The sequence below is a fragment of the Dermacentor albipictus genome, chromosome 3 (assembly GCF_038994185.2).
Source record: "Dermacentor albipictus isolate Rhodes 1998 colony chromosome 3, USDA_Dalb.pri_finalv2, whole genome shotgun sequence".
NCBI classification, from domain to species: Eukaryota; Metazoa; Arthropoda; class Arachnida; order Ixodida; family Ixodidae; genus Dermacentor; species Dermacentor albipictus.
In genome coordinates, this window is record NC_091823.1 from 130,389,244 (window position 1) to 130,404,960 (window position 15,717).

Genomic DNA, 15,717 nt, shown 5'->3' on the forward strand with positions numbered 1-15,717 from the left:
CATAGTTACATGCATTTCAGAAATAATTAAAAACCTCCACTTTTCTTGGTCAAACATTTTCGCAACACCAGCTCGACCAGGAGGGAAAGACACCACAGCTCGTTGTTGTAGCTCATATTGAATGCAATAGAGCACAAGCAATGCATGGATTGGCGACGGTAACAAGTACAGTACTACAGAAGCATATGTTTGCCTGTCAAACAGTTTTTTGCCGTTTTAAGCACACATTTTACACCTCTATTCATCAAAGTTGTCATTTATCGCCACGGGATGCTTCTACTACTACTTTGACACATGACTTAAAGGTAGCACTCAAAGCCAAAGAACAAAGTGCTTCCACGTCGAATCATGTTTCAGCATTTACGAACAAAACTGCATGTGTAGCTGTCCTTGCTGTTCAATATATAAGCATGCACTATTTCCTGAAATATATGTATGCTCCATTTACTGAAAGATACCTGCTTATACCCAATAACTTAGTTTATTTTTCACCATGTGCTTGCATTGAATATTGCAAAGGCATTGTAAGTTAAGCTACCAGAACAACAATCAGCTAGTCTAAGGTTACGTAATTGAACAACATCATTGTAAAATTTGTGATGAAATGTCAGAAGTATTTATTTCATTCAAGAGAAATGGTTACATAATAATGTTTGCACATTTTAAAAGTAAAAAGGAAGATGAGTAAAACCATACCAATACAAAGACATAAGCACCGAATAATGGCACAGGCTTGCTCAATTAAATTTTAAGCAGAACAGTTTTTTTAAATAACCTCACTACTAAATATCACGTTTTCATTCGAAAAGCACTGCATCTTATTATAAAGCACAAAAATAACCGGTCACATAAGTAAGAACAAGTCTGAGTGTGTCTTTAACACAAGGATAAAAAGTTGGGCGAGTTGGTACAGTAACATGATCTTGGATTGTAGCGCGAAGTGGCATGGACACAGACTAGAAGCAGACAGGATGAGCGCTAACTCTCAACTAAATTTTTGCAAGCTAGTCTCTTATCAAGTATACCTGTAGGCATTGCGACCATTGTGCTCCCAAGATGCATGAGGCATTAGTCATTGCAGAGTTGTAAGGACATGACAATCCTAGGATGATTATGTTCTTGAGGCTTTTTTTCCCCACTTTCCATCTTTTGAAACGTGTATACTTTAGTCATGAATACAAAAATGCTACAACTGGCATGTGATAAGTTTTGCATCTTATTTCCTAGCAGCTCATTGAACCAAGCCACGATGACAAATTTAAATGCTGTTACCTCATCAGACATTCAAATTTCTTAAACACAAACAAAACCAGATAGGCATTAGAGTGAGCATCACTTAAATACATTACACTGGTTTAAAGTTATTGCGCCACTTTGTGCCAGGTAAAAACGTTAGAAACATCAAAAATGTTAAGATTCTAGGGCCAACCATGAAAACTAAATAAAAAAAATCATTAAGCTTTCTTAAACGGGTACAGGAGCTTTACAACTAGCCGTCTTGGTGATGGACACGCAGATAGATGGGCAGCCATTCCACTGAGACGAGAATGTTGAGGGCTTCGCATGGAAGTCTGTGAGACACTGCAGAGTAGTTCTTGGTCCACATGAAGGAGGTTGCTTGCATACACGTCTGGGCCACCATACTGAATGCATGGTGTTACCGGAGCTTTTTCCCCCTGCATTGTGGTAAAAAAGCATGGTTAAGTTTATACGATATTTAATATGCAAAAAAAAAGAGGCGAGACATGCAGACAGGACACGAGAGTAGAGAAGTGAACACGAACGCGAAAAACATGAAAAATTTCATTAAATTGTTTTATTAGATAAAATTTTTATACTATGTGTCATTCATTATGAGGGTTCATAACCGCAACACATTTAATATATAAGCAGGTAGAATTATCAGCTTGGTCAGTTTGTACAAGCTCGTTTGAGGCAAGAAATCGAGTTTCACAAACACAACCTCAACATTCTTGATTGAAAAAGGAACACTTCACATGACATGCAGTCCTGTGAGTGGAAATTGCACAGTTCAAGAAAAACAAATTAAAACTCACAGACCGATCCTGAAAAAGGAATAAGCACCTGCTACTGCAAAAAGCGAATTAATTGACAGGTTTTAGTACCACAAGGGCATCTTTGGCCAATTAGCGCCAAGCCTATACTGCAAAAAATAAACTTAGTGCATCTTTACAAAGCAAATATATAAAGATGACTAATGCCTCTCTGCACTACAGTTGCTTTGCTCTAGCGTGAAGTCATTTTAATGCATGCACACGTACATACACATGCTACACCCAAGTGTAACAGCTGCAGAATTAAAATTGGGCATCAACAAAGTCGCAACATTTAACCATTGATCCCAAGCTGTACTAGTGACTGGAGGTAGTGCCAATATCGCCAATGACGAGTTGCACTCTTTCTGCCCGATGTTATGCTGCTCGTATTGTCAAAAATGAGTTACAGTCGGCATTGAGGGAAAGCTGCCCTCAAGAGCAGCTCTTATTTTTGTGTTATTTCTAACCAGAGACCAATGAAGTAATATATTTTTAGAATGAGAATGACGCCGAAAAATTGAGTACGTAAAAAATTTGGTGCATTTTTCCGGAATTAACTTGGGGGTTAACGGCTAAAGCGGCAATCCAGACACTAGAACAAGTTTTGACATGTTTGTTACCAGTGAATGCTAGAAAATATGTTGGCATTCTGCAGTTTTGTCCAACAATGCAAAAGGGATTCTTAATAACTGATGAAATAAATGGAAAAGTATCATGAAGTATATTTCGTGAATGTAACGCAGAATCACTCAACTTCTGTTACTATATAATCTCCACTAGATTAACCTGCACTTTCTGAACTAGTTCAGGAGGTGCTGAATTTCACTCCTCATTCCACCAGTTCAACGTGGCAGCACCTGCACGTTGTGATTCGTTTTACTTAGTGCAGGCTTTGTACAGGGCGAGTTCACAGCATTCCCTGCACTTGGCCGAAAGGTAGTGCATGTTTACGCAGCAGGTGTGGTGCCGCTTCTGCACGAGTGAGGCGCAGAAATCAGAGTTTCATACAATAATTACTAGAGGGAACTCTGACGTTAGTGTCCACAGGAGATCAAACAAGAACGGCTGTAGCAGCATGCAAATTATGGGAAGTACATGGATTTGCCTAAACTTCATCTGTTTGGCTTCAAACGGCTTTGTGACTTTGTAAACTAGTCATTCTCAACAATATACTGTGTAATAAATAAATAAACATGAAAATCGTCCGACGACAGGATTCAGACACAGGAACTCTAGAACAGAAGTCTGATATTGAAACCATTAAGCCACGGAGGCATGTAACGACAAGCGAGTGCAACGCCCTGATGAATTTATCGCGGGCATACCACTGCCTTGAGACGCTTGGCGCCCTTCGATTTGGCTACCTGGACAAGCTCAATCGTTGCAATTAATAGCAATTGTGCGTGTTGACGCCGTCTTCTGCACTTCGAAGAGTATAGACTGCGCTGAAATTTACGGCAATGAGATTTATATAGCGTATAATATACGAAGCCACAAGAACGTCTGAATTCACAAGCACGATTATCCGACAAATCCATGTGCTTCCCATCATTCCCATGGTGGTACGACTGCAGCGCCAGAGTTCCCTCTAGTAATTACTGTAAGAAACTCTATGGCAGAAATAACCGAAGTGCCTCGCATTTTGTTCTGGAGTAATAAACTAAGTTTTGCTGGTCCCATAAATCTTACTGGTCATTAATTTCAAGTTTTAGTGCAGTCACATGTCTAGTAACCAATTGTGGTATTTTGCATAAACATTGCAAAGCCAACTGTGGTGAATGTTCACCCTGGTAAATTGTTTATGATGGAGTAGCATAGACTACTGAAGCAATCTCTGGAAGGCAAGTCAAGTAATTTTCTTATTAGCAGCCTCTAAACAGCATTCGAGCTTATGACACATGCACCTCAGATATGCAAATATTTCCTTGACTCAGCAAGAAGCGATGCTTCATGTTCCACGAGGCTACCTCTATCAAAGCAGTATTGGTGCTCTCTAAAAACAATGCCAATGCATATTATCCAAATATTTTTCAGGGGCAACAGTTATGCCTGAAATCATGCTAGATTAGTTTTTTTAAACACATGCTCAGACCATGTTAGAAGTGCTTCTTAAAATCCTCCTATTTATTAGACTAGTCATATATCTGTACACAAAGGCTACTAATTAGGTCCCATGCTATATCATCTTAACAAAAACTTCACTTAGTAATACACATGCTATGATAAGATTTGAGACCACATTGAGATACTGAACAAGGTGAATTCATTATTTTTAAAATGAAGCTCCTGTTCTTCCAAAGGAGAAGAAAGGATACTGAGGGTCAAAATTTTTCTGAATCACAGCTGGAAGATGCCAGGGAAGGCACGTGGAAACTTATTTGTAATTTTCTATTTAAATGTAGAAATGATAAAGGGAAAAGAAAATGGTAAAAAAAAACAACCAGGCATGGGGGGAGAACGAACCTACAGCCTTTGCATTAGGCATGCGATGCACTAACCACTGTGCCACCGAGGCAGCATTCAACCGTCCACAATGGCCCCTAAGATTGTCGACGCTCGAACACGGCAGTAGTACCACAGTGGTTAGTATATCACATGTGTAATGTGAAGGTTATGGGTCCGTTCTCCACCCACAGGTGGATATCTTTTAATCCACTTTCACTTACCCAGAATTTATCATTTCTATACTTCATATAAAAAAACTTAACACATGTTCCTGTATGCTTTCCTTGGCCTCATTATCTGCTGGCTTCTTCCAGTTCTGTTACTTCCAACACTTATACATATTCTAATCTGGTAAGTAAACAGTTCTGCATGATGCTGGAATACAATATAAACATTATTGCATGGCAGTGTTATGTAGAATGCCTTACATTGCCCAGGCAAGGTGTATTTATGTCAATCTGAAAAAAAAAAACCATTTCCACTCTAGGCAGAAATGCTGTGTACTGCTGTGTGCAACAGGGTTTAACGAAAACAACTTGTTCAGAAATAAAGCCACCAAACAACGAGGAAACATGAAAACTAGATGAAAATTTGTGCAGTTGCATGTTAAAAATTTAGCACAGCAACAGATAAAGACATAATGAAGGAAGCGCGAGGATGGTTTATTTTGGACACACGAGGCAATATACTTGAAAGATGCATATGAGCTTACACGTGGAGAAATATTGTTTATGTAGTAGCTAAACTACGAACAGGCCAGAACACACTGATACAAGGTGTCGAGCATGTCAATCTTATCATGCCCTTAAGTCAAAGAAACATGGCTGTTTCTCATGATTCGCTACACATGGCTGGCTTACACAACTTAGCCACTTCTATATATGCCTTGTAATTACCAGGTGGTCTGTATAACACATGCAAGCTTTAAATATGTACAACTGCAACGTAGCTGGACAGCACCAAGGTAATGTCGTTTGCCATCGTTTTGAGGAAGTGAAACCAATTCTTGCATTTTTCGTAATTAGGTAATTAGTTAACAACGATTACTTAACTGCTCAAATATTATATTCAAAGCAAAAGTGTCAGTGCGAAAATTGTAGAGCACCCTGAAAAATTCCCAATCCAGCTTTCTACTGCTCAATAGGTGCAACAAATGTTTCTTTCAAGCTTGAAAGAAGCCAGTGAACACATGCAAGTGCCGTGCAACTATCCGCTCGTGCACCTGAACACCATTTGGCTCCTCCTTTCATGCTTGAAAAAAAACTTTTTGAAAAGAATATTTTAGAAATTGATTAATTATTGACTATGTTTTAGGCAAAATGCATGAAATAGTGTGACTGCCACCTCCATTTTCGGCGACATGAATTGACTCCATTTTCATGTCCAAATCCAGCTATACATGGTGCGTGTTTTGAGCTGGTTCTGTAATTTAGGCTGGTTCTGACTAATTGAAGCTTCGCACTTTAATAATGGAGTCAGGTTAAAAAGAAATTGGTACATAAACAGTCGCTGTCAGTACTCCATACTCCTTTAACTTAGTGCAAAGTGCTTGTGAGCCAAGAAGTTGGTAGTTCTAAGCAGTATTTCTCATTTTGACCTAGTGTTATAGCCCACTTACTATGATGCCATGCTGCTCAGTCATGCTGGTCCCAGCTTCAATCTAGGCCATGACAGCTGCCCTCCAATGAGGGTAAAATGCAATAACGCTTATGCACTTATATTCAGGTGTACATTAAAGAAGGCCAGGTTCCCAAAACTTCAGGCTGTGACTTTGGTATGTAAAAGCCCATAATTTAATTTTAATATCTAAAGGTGCTTTATTAGGAGCAGGGGCATCATTTTGAGCTTTTACTGCACTGCCATGGCACCAAGAAGCTCTAAGTAAATAAAACAATTTCATAGACAATGTACATATCTTGCAAACATTTACAAACACTTCTCTGCATGCACCTCTGTTGCTGTTATATTTAGATCCGTATGCCAAGGCGGGTTATGATGTTAGAACTTGTTTCAAACTTGTTTTTTTACCGCTTTAAAGTTGTTGGTTACCTTGCATCTCATTGTGTGTCGAACGCACATTTCAGTGCATCTCTTCAGAAAGTGAACTCCTCTTTATTTATTTGTGCATGCAAAAAGGGTTCAGAAGAACTGCTTTCTGAAGGTCTGTATAAGAACAAAAAACAATTCTATGTAGGCTGCACAAAGAGAAAGGATTGGTTTGTAAATATGTTATTTAGTTCTTAAAAAAAGAGGCAGCTGTCAGTATTCTGTTCCAAAGTAAAAATTGGCCCTACCTGGCTCTGCTTCAGTTTCCGATGTTGATGGTCCATTCGGGGGCACTCAACTGATAGGCTGCACTTTGGCGATGTCGGGTGTGCTGTCACCAGGCCCAAGGTCGATCGACAGCCTCACCAAAAGTCGAGTCCAAACGCTATAAAAGAAATATCTCATCATTTTGCTATCAGTTTTGTCATCTTGCGTGTTTCACACACGGCCGTCAGTGGAATATTTCGTCACTTGGATACTGAAAGAAATTCAAGCATTTTCTGGCAGCCAAGCTGATGATGATGATGTGTGGTGTTTTATGGCGCAAGGGCCACGTTTGGCCAAAGAGGGCCATGACAAGTGGTAATGTTGACGATGTATTATGGAAGATGTAACTTGGCTGTAAACTGGCCTAAAAATTGTCGCTGTAAAGTGCGTAAAATCTACGTGCTATAAAATTATGGCGATGACTAATGACAAATAGTATGAACATTAAAATCCATCGTGGAAGAATGATGCAAAATAGAAAATATACAGGATGGTAAAATTACTTGGAGCACTGCTGCCTCGCCAGAGCCCTTGAAACACAAGGGCCTAGAGGCATGTGCTATACGAAAGAGCTATCACAGCAGCATCCTCTGAAGAGAGGACGGCAGCCAAGCTGAATACACAGTAAATGGAGAACATTAAAGAGCAAATGCAGTTGTCACATTAGATTGATCAAGTACAGCAGAAATGGAAAATAAATCAGTGATACTCTGTTGGCTTTCAATGCAAGAAACGTAAAAACAGGAACTTGCAGCCACGCCACATTGAATTTCCCGCGTTTGCTACACCTCACAAGTTTGGCATCGTCCGGTACTCGGGGATAGTAACCGCTTAAAATCAAGATGAACGAGCGGCGGCATAAATTAACAGGATACTTAACCAGGCAATATTGGCGCATAAAACAACTCACGTAGCGAAGCTACTGTCAATTACCCGATGACGCATCTGCGGGCGAATTCAAAAAGGAAAGAGTTTCACTTGTTTCACGCCTACTAAGCTAAGACAGAATTCGAGTTTCTTACTAAACTATACTGGATATTTACGCTCCGAATAAAACGCTGGAAATTTTGTTACGTCACATTGCATACGTATGAAAGTGAGGAAATTGCTTTTGTTGTATTCTGCCCAGACGGCATGCAGCAGCTACCTCTCATGCAACAAAAGCATGAAAGTGGTACTCGTGACACCGAAAACAAGCATATACAGCGCCAACGTTACGCCCCTTGGAGTTGGAACTAAGCACGATAAAGCCAGTTAGTTTTCTAGCTTTCATAACGCCATGAACACGACCAAACATCGAGCGAAACAACTCTCTGCTCTCGAAAATTATTACCGCTTCCATTTATATACTTATCGCTGCCACAAGCAAAAGTCAATGGGCTAGCTGTCCACAAGCCGCAGATTAGACTGACAGCAACATATTACGGCAACGTAAAACAATTTCCACGCTAACTTAGCAGCCGCGGTGTGCTCTAAATGCCAAAGTTCTCGTTTGCCGCTCGAAATTCACACCATGATGACGGGCACTGCATCTTTCACATGAAATATTGCACGCTTTGCGCCGGAGCTCAATAGGAGGGCGAAACGCATTTGCACGTACCTGAAATCCGCATGCCGGAAAGCCGTTGACGCTTCCGAGAACAGGGCGCACAGCCATACACCCGTACGGCGGCTTGACTTGGACGTGAGGCACTTCTACCAAACATTTCACATGCGACATGCTTCACACCGATTGCGCGAACACCAAAAAATGACGCAGGCCGCATTGCGACGCCGAGCAGACGTGCATCCACCGATGAGCTGCGTGCGCGGATTGCAGAGAACAAAGCCATACAAAACGTTAGGCGCGAGAAGATGGCGGCTCTCGTTGCGAAGACGAAGCGAACGAAGCAATGACGCGCGAATGAATGTTGCCAACTGTTGGTTCCGCGTTATGCCGGCGGTGGTGGCTTTAGTGGCGTGTGTTGCGGCTGTCTAATTTTTTATTTCTTTTTCCCAAACAGTATAATTAAGATCAGTTATTTGTTTGAATTTTTAACTGTGTCATTTGGCATTATCTTTGTCTTTTTATGCTATTAAGCGGCCAATTAGGGCCTCCCAGGTTCGCGCGCGCCAGCTGCGCGCGCAAATCTCAGAGGCCATAAGACAACTCGTTAGGAGATGCCGTTCTTGTCGTTAACGTTTCATCATCGTTTCTTCAACTGAGATAGGTAGTGTCCCTTTTCCCGGGGTTGGGAGGGGACGATCAAGACGGCATCGCTCCGCGGGGCGCCGAGGAGTGGGTTGGTGTTGGTTCTTATCGCGAAATTCGCGAACCCTGCGATTTTTTTTATAACGTAAGCATTTCTATACTTCTCCAACAAGAAAAAACATCCGTCCGTCAGTCCGTACCACACGATACGTTTCAAAATAGAACCCGCAACAGCGAGTGAATTCACCTTCGTGCTAGCTCTCGCTTCAACGCGACCGAAGCGGCGAGAACACTGCGCTCACGAAGCTCTCAGCTCATGCCGCACTATGCGCTTTTCGCAGAACACTTTCAAGATAGGTGTACGCGCGTCTGTTTTCAAAGCGAAGTAAACGGTGCGAACACAGCGCGGGAAGGTTTCAGCAGTGGGCACACTCTGTCCACAATGCAGTTCGCTTTCAAGATACGGTTCGCGCGGCCGTGCCACAAGCAGCCGCCGCCGGAGAACGGTTGATAATGTTTCGGCGCGGATGAGGAGGGCTAAAGAGCGATAACAGCTCAAAACGAACGGAACGTCACCAGCGCGCCTGGCCCCTCCACCTGCAGTACTTTGCTTGCGCCGCCGACCAGAGCAGCTCGTGTCGCCGCAGCGCTGTCGCTTATACTTGTCGGCTCAAGTCTCATAACATTGATAACGACATGGACTGCGTGTAGATGAGGAAGAGTCACAATGCTTACGCACACTTAGACAAATCCGAGAGGAGTTCCGGTGTGATTTTTTTTTTTACCGGAAATGTACAGTCAGCGGTGGGACCCAGAGTTGACAATGCCTGTAAGAGGGGTGCCAAGCTTTTTTTTTTTTTGTGAGAGTCTTGCCCAGCTCCCAAAGATCTGCTCAAGCTAAGACTTGCTGATGGCTGTATGGTTTTTTTTTTATTGTCGCATGCCCTGGAACCGCCACAGATCCTACAGTGTAATGGCATTAGAGCAGTATTCACGTGCAAAGGGAAATGCAGCCGGTAATTGGGCTGCCTAAGGTTTGCGGCCCGGCGGCAGCTGCCCTCCCGTCCCCCGTTTCCGTTGACAAGTTACAGGGAGGGGTCTAGAGCAATCTTACACCCTCTCCCGACAGTGGCGTAACCAGAAAATTTTTTCGTGTGAGGGGGGGGGGGGTCCCAATTGGCCGTGGAGGGGGAAGGAGCGGGGCCATTGCCATAGCAGCAAAAATTTTACTGTTAGTGAGCGTTACAAGTGCCCGGCGTGCCCCACTTGGCTACGCCGCTACTAGCCCCCCTCCCTCCCCCCCGCGCAATCGACGCAAATCGAGCTATCAGAACGTGCATGACACGCATGCATGACATAACATGAATGACATGCCGCGAAGCTAGCATGGATGTCGTCACGTCATCATCATCATCAGCTTATTCTGACGTCCATCGCAGGACGAAAGCTTCTCCAGCGATCTCCAATACCCCTGTCTTGTGCTAACTGGTTCCACGTGTCTTCAAGTTTCCCAATTCCATCACGTCCACATTATTCTCTGCCGTCCTCGACTGTGCTTCCCTTCCCTTAGCACCCATTCTGCAACTCCAATAGACCAGCAGTTCTCTCCCTTACGCATTGCAATGTCTGCCCAGCACGACTTCTTCCTCATAATGTCAACCAGAATATCAGCTATCCCCGTTCGCTCTCTAATCCACATCGCTGTCTTCCAGTCTATTATCATCATGCCTAATAATTTTCATTGCACCGCTCGTTGCGCGGTCCTCAACGTCTTCCAAAGCTTCTTTGGTAACTTCCAAGTTTCGGCCCCATACGTTACTAACGGTAGAAAGCAATGGTTAGCAGTAAGCTCCCTGGTCATGATTTAGTAATGCCTGCCGTAAGCTCTCCAGCTAATATTTTATTTTTGTTAATTTCCTTGATCAGAGGCCCCTGCGACTAATTAAGCTCAATAAACGTATTTCTGCGCAGGTTCTAGAGGCTGACTGCCGACCATGACATTCGTTCTCTCGCCACGCTGCGGAACATTACTTTTCTCTTCTGCATACTAACTCTCAGTCAGACTTACACTTTCTTCGACATGTTCCTCAAACGTTTGTTGCAAATAGTCTGCAGTGTTGCTGAGTATGCCAATGTCATCTACAAACCGTAAGTTGGTGAGCTATTTACCGTTAGCCCTCACTTCTAACCATTCCCAGTCTAACTGGTTGCACACCTTTAAGCATTGAGTGATAGCATTGTAAATATTTTGCTATTGATCATATGAAGCCTTTTGCAGATATTTGGCTATGCAAAGTCTGCGCGTTAGTGTCATCCGTTCGATATCAACATTCGTGGGAAACTTCGTTTTTGACCACTGTTCGGAGCCAGTGCGCTGCTGCCTAGGTGCCCCGATCTAATCATTCCAGCTACCTGATTCAAGCGCAGGTAGCGCGCGTTTCATGTACAGCCAATATCAACGCCTTAACTGGCAATGTTCATTTATCATATACTGTAAGCTTGTTCACTTACTCCCTTATAATTAGGGTGTAAATTAGAAAGACTGGGGGTGTTCCAAGGGTGTTTTCTTGTTGAACGCCCTTTTGCGCTGAAAAAGGGTGTTTCAAGGGTGTTTACAAGGGGTGAAAAGATGAATACACCCGCATTACACCCATAAGGGTGTGAAAATTTTAAGAGTGTAGTCCTACGTTTGGATGGGTTTCCTTCTAAGGACCACTCGTGTACTTGGCGCGAAGTGCCACATTCGAGGTTTATGTATCTATGGCATCAAGGCTGGAAGTGCGTCCACGGGATTGGAACTGACGTCCATGAGGCTCGGAATGATAGCGCTTAGACGCTGAACCACTTTTTACAGCGAAGCTGTTTATGGCTAGGTTCTTTCGGATCTCGTCTCCGTGGACGTAGATGAGCTATTTTTCATACGTGGGCCGATCCTGAAGATAGTGTAATACCGGGCTTACCCACGGCGGAGGTGAAGCAGGCGTTAAGCATTACCCCATGCGTGGGCCCATCCAAAATATAGTGAGTATCGGGCCGACCCGCAGCGCAGGTGAAGCAGGCGTTAAGCCCTCCCCTATACGTGGGCCGATCCCGAAGATAGTACAATGTCGGGCTCACCCGTGGCGGAGGTGCAGTACGCCATTAAGGGGCCCGCATACAGCTTCACTGGTCATCCTACTTCAAAGAGTGAAATGGCAATGAGAATATATTTTTTTGCAAAGCGGCGAAAGTCTGACGTATACACGAAAGCGTCAGCCTAATTGGCCATGGCTGCGTCTCAGACGGGAAACAAATGTACCTCGTAAAATACAGGAGGGGCCGCACGCTGACAAGACGTGTTCTGTTATTTTACAGGAAAAATCATACACCATGGAGTGTCTGTTGCTCGCAAAAGCAACAACTGACAGCCATTTCCAACGGATTTTATCTTAGGCTACGGACACTCTATGCTACAAGAAAGAGGACGCGCCCTGGCTTCATTCGACGCCATTCGTTCTCCTGCTGGCATTCTTCAGACAAGAGTAGGGGTAGCATGGAAACAGGAAACCAGGCTGAACCTCTGAGGGAAGGCGGCAGGTGATAAAGAAAGCGAAGAAGCGTAATTGCATGGCCTTAAGAGCGAAGCCGAGCGCTCTAAGAGCAGAAAGGTGAGCAACACAAATTGCACCGGGGCTTCGCATGCGTTAGCGAGTCCGGCTTGGCGCTTGGCGCCGGAACGGGTGTCGCACACGTGTAATTTAAGACGCTTGTTATCGTTGGGGCGCAATCACGACGCGTTCTCGCGCAACGAAAATTTACGATAAAGACCTTGCGCGAGTAGAATGCTTGGTCCCACCCTACCAAACAAAGACTTTTCAAATGTTAGTAAGCAAGGCTTGTTTTGTGAATGCTCCCGCTTAAGTAACGTGAGAGAAAACTAAGGGAAAAAAAAAGAACGCTGAAGCTTTACTTGCTGATAGCTGCGCTGGAGCTCCGGCTGGAATGAAATGGTTTCTTTTTATTCGGAAGTTTAAGCCATTGAATGGAAATTCCGATAACGTGAAAGCAAGTTTAGCCGCGGCAGCCTTCATTGTTGCTTTGACCTCAAATGCGAAAGCCTTATTTTTCCTCTTCTTTGTTGTATACCGTTTGCACGTGGAGGATCTCTGTTGCAACATTTATTTGCTGAACACGACTCAGTGGTTGCACGTACGCGTTATGGGTATGCTAGGTGCCATTGTTATGAATACAGTGTCATTTAAGAAGACACTGGCAGAAAAAAAGAAAGGAAATACAGAATAGTCATTCCATATAGGGCATTGTAATTTTGAAAGCAGCTAGCAATGAATAAATAGCAGCGACGGATTTTCCAAGAAGGAAATAGAAGGACATTTCAATTTCTTTTTTTTTCTCAAGCGCCCCTTGCGTGGGACGAAACCACCGTAGTTGCCGTCACCACGTTATCTTGTACAATCTTGGACTGACAATAACGACTATTGTTTTATGTGTGGCGCGTTAGAAACCCTTAAACACTTTTTAATCGAACATCGTCGTTACCGAGAAGAAAACACTTGTCATTCAGATAGAATGACCTCAACTTCCCAGGAACAAATAGATCTATCAAGCATATTCGTTCATACACACCTTCTCCTTCGTAGCAACGTCAAGCTTTGTAAGTTATTTTTTGATCCATTCAAAATTCTGCATGAAGTGACTATTTCTATGAACATCATCAGCTCTTTATCGCCTGTACGTACCAAGATCATGCATTTTCTTGCCTTTGGACGTGAAGTGCCTTTCATTTCGGCCAGCATAGAAACGCCACTTTCTAAATAAGAAAAAAAAATTCATACACTCTTTTTACGTGCCGGAACAACGGTATAATTTTCAGACACGCCGTAGCGGGCGACTCCTGATGAATTTCGACCACCTGTGATTCTTAATAAGCACCCAAATCTCCGTGGCCTTTGCTGCTCTCGCCAGCAACGCTAAGCTTTTAAGACACTGGCATGGATGTTCGAGAATACTTTTGGGACATAATCACAGCTGGCATAGTGTTACTAAAGGATCTGGAATTGTCAGAAATGCCTCTCCTGCAAGATTCTACAATGAACTAACCTTTCTCCATGAATGAACTAGAGGTTGTTGTGAAAATTTGGAGGCGATCATCTTCACCTGAACAAGACGATATTGCGTCCGCCACCCGACGCCATATTGAACATGCAACGCGTGAGGTCCTGGTACATCATCTCAAGGTCTCCTGGTGCAAGGACGTTCAGTCAAACCTGAGCGTGCTGGAAAGCATGTATGCGGCAGAGCGCTAAGAATCGGTCTTGGTCTTCTCAACAGCCGCATCAATTGCCATCAACAGGGATCATCCCATAAGTATGTATGTAATCACCACTGACACGTTTCGAACTCGCCTTGCTTCTGTTTGAAAAAGTATACCAGAGGCAATATTTTTCAGAATCGTCGCCTCCTACCATTCTCCTCGATCAACCGATTTCACGTCTGTAGCAAGCTCAGCGTGCCCCTTGTGGTGTCTTCGACAACTACAGGTGCGCTTCTCCGTTCCCGAAAGTGGAAAGAAGCCCAGCTTGCCGACTTGCGATGTGAATGAAGCCACCTCTGCGTCTAGTGCATAATACGCACTCCAATCGAGTTCTTACTTATACAGACGGCTACTCAACTCGAACCAGCTCCCCTGGTACAAAAGAAGACTTGAGACCGAGGTAACTGTTGTTGCCAATGTTGATATAAATTACACAGCTGTATTTTTGCAGTCCACTACTGTGGTGGTTATGCCATGGACATCAATCCGAATGAAGTTTAAGATCAGTCATGTCACGACATCAAAAAGATCCGAACTAGTCGGCTGCCGTAGCGCCTCCTTTTATGCGAATGAACAGTCACCAGCCACTTGGACTTAAGTGGTTCAAAAACAGGTGCGCAATCTCTCCTGTCAACAATCTGGTGAAACAAAATTTATTGGTGTTATTATCGATAAACATATAAAATTCCGCTTTCCTGTGCGTTCTGTATTTCATAAGGCTTCATATGGCTTGCATGTGCTGTTGAAATATCGAAAGTTTCCCGCCCCACGTACTTATTAATATTTACTACACATTTGTTCACTCTAACATTAATTGCTGCACAGTGATCTGGGGTTGCACATACAAAACTCATGTGCCACCGGTGTTTGCATTAAAAAAAAGAGCTTTTCGCATTAAAGCATCCACAATACGCATATCAGGAGAGAACATTTATTTAAAGATATGAATATTCTCAACATTTACGATTTAACCACACGCAACGCGGTCTCTGTCGGGCATCAAAGAGTTAATGAAAAACTAGCCTTTACAATAGTCTCGCTCAGCCCCTGACTTCGCAATGTTGGGATCGCATCTCTCTCTGTGTCGTTTTTTATTTCCCAAGGTAAATACTAATTGCGGTTGCTCTACGCTACAGTTCACAAGCAGCTCAGCTTGTAGTAGGCTTGATAGTAACCTAACCACTATAAGAACGTTGCATACAATTCTTAAGCAATTAAAGCACTCACTTAGTGGCAATGCGTAACACTGCGCATGCTTGCACACATTCTCACTTTTTCTTTCCCTGTGTCGATGTTTTCGATGATGTAAAGAAAAGGAAAATTGTCAGGAAAATGTATCTCATATGTGAAATTGTCCCTACTACTGTATTTTCTTGTTTTACTTATTTCAGCTATTTCTG

At 43.2% G+C, this 15,717-nt stretch overlaps 1 long non-coding RNA gene across 1 annotated transcript; it reads right to left on the reverse strand.

The window, feature by feature from the left end:
* Positions 1–607: 607 nt before the first annotated feature.
* LOC139057578 (uncharacterized) lies at positions 608–8,869 on the reverse strand. The gene is made up of 3 exons (XR_011512912.1): positions 8,416–8,869; positions 6,797–6,933; positions 608–1,676 (listed from the first exon to the last, which is right to left on the reverse strand). It is a non-coding gene; the product is annotated as an uncharacterized lncRNA (long non-coding RNA).
* Positions 8,870–15,717: the final 6,848 nt, after the last annotated feature.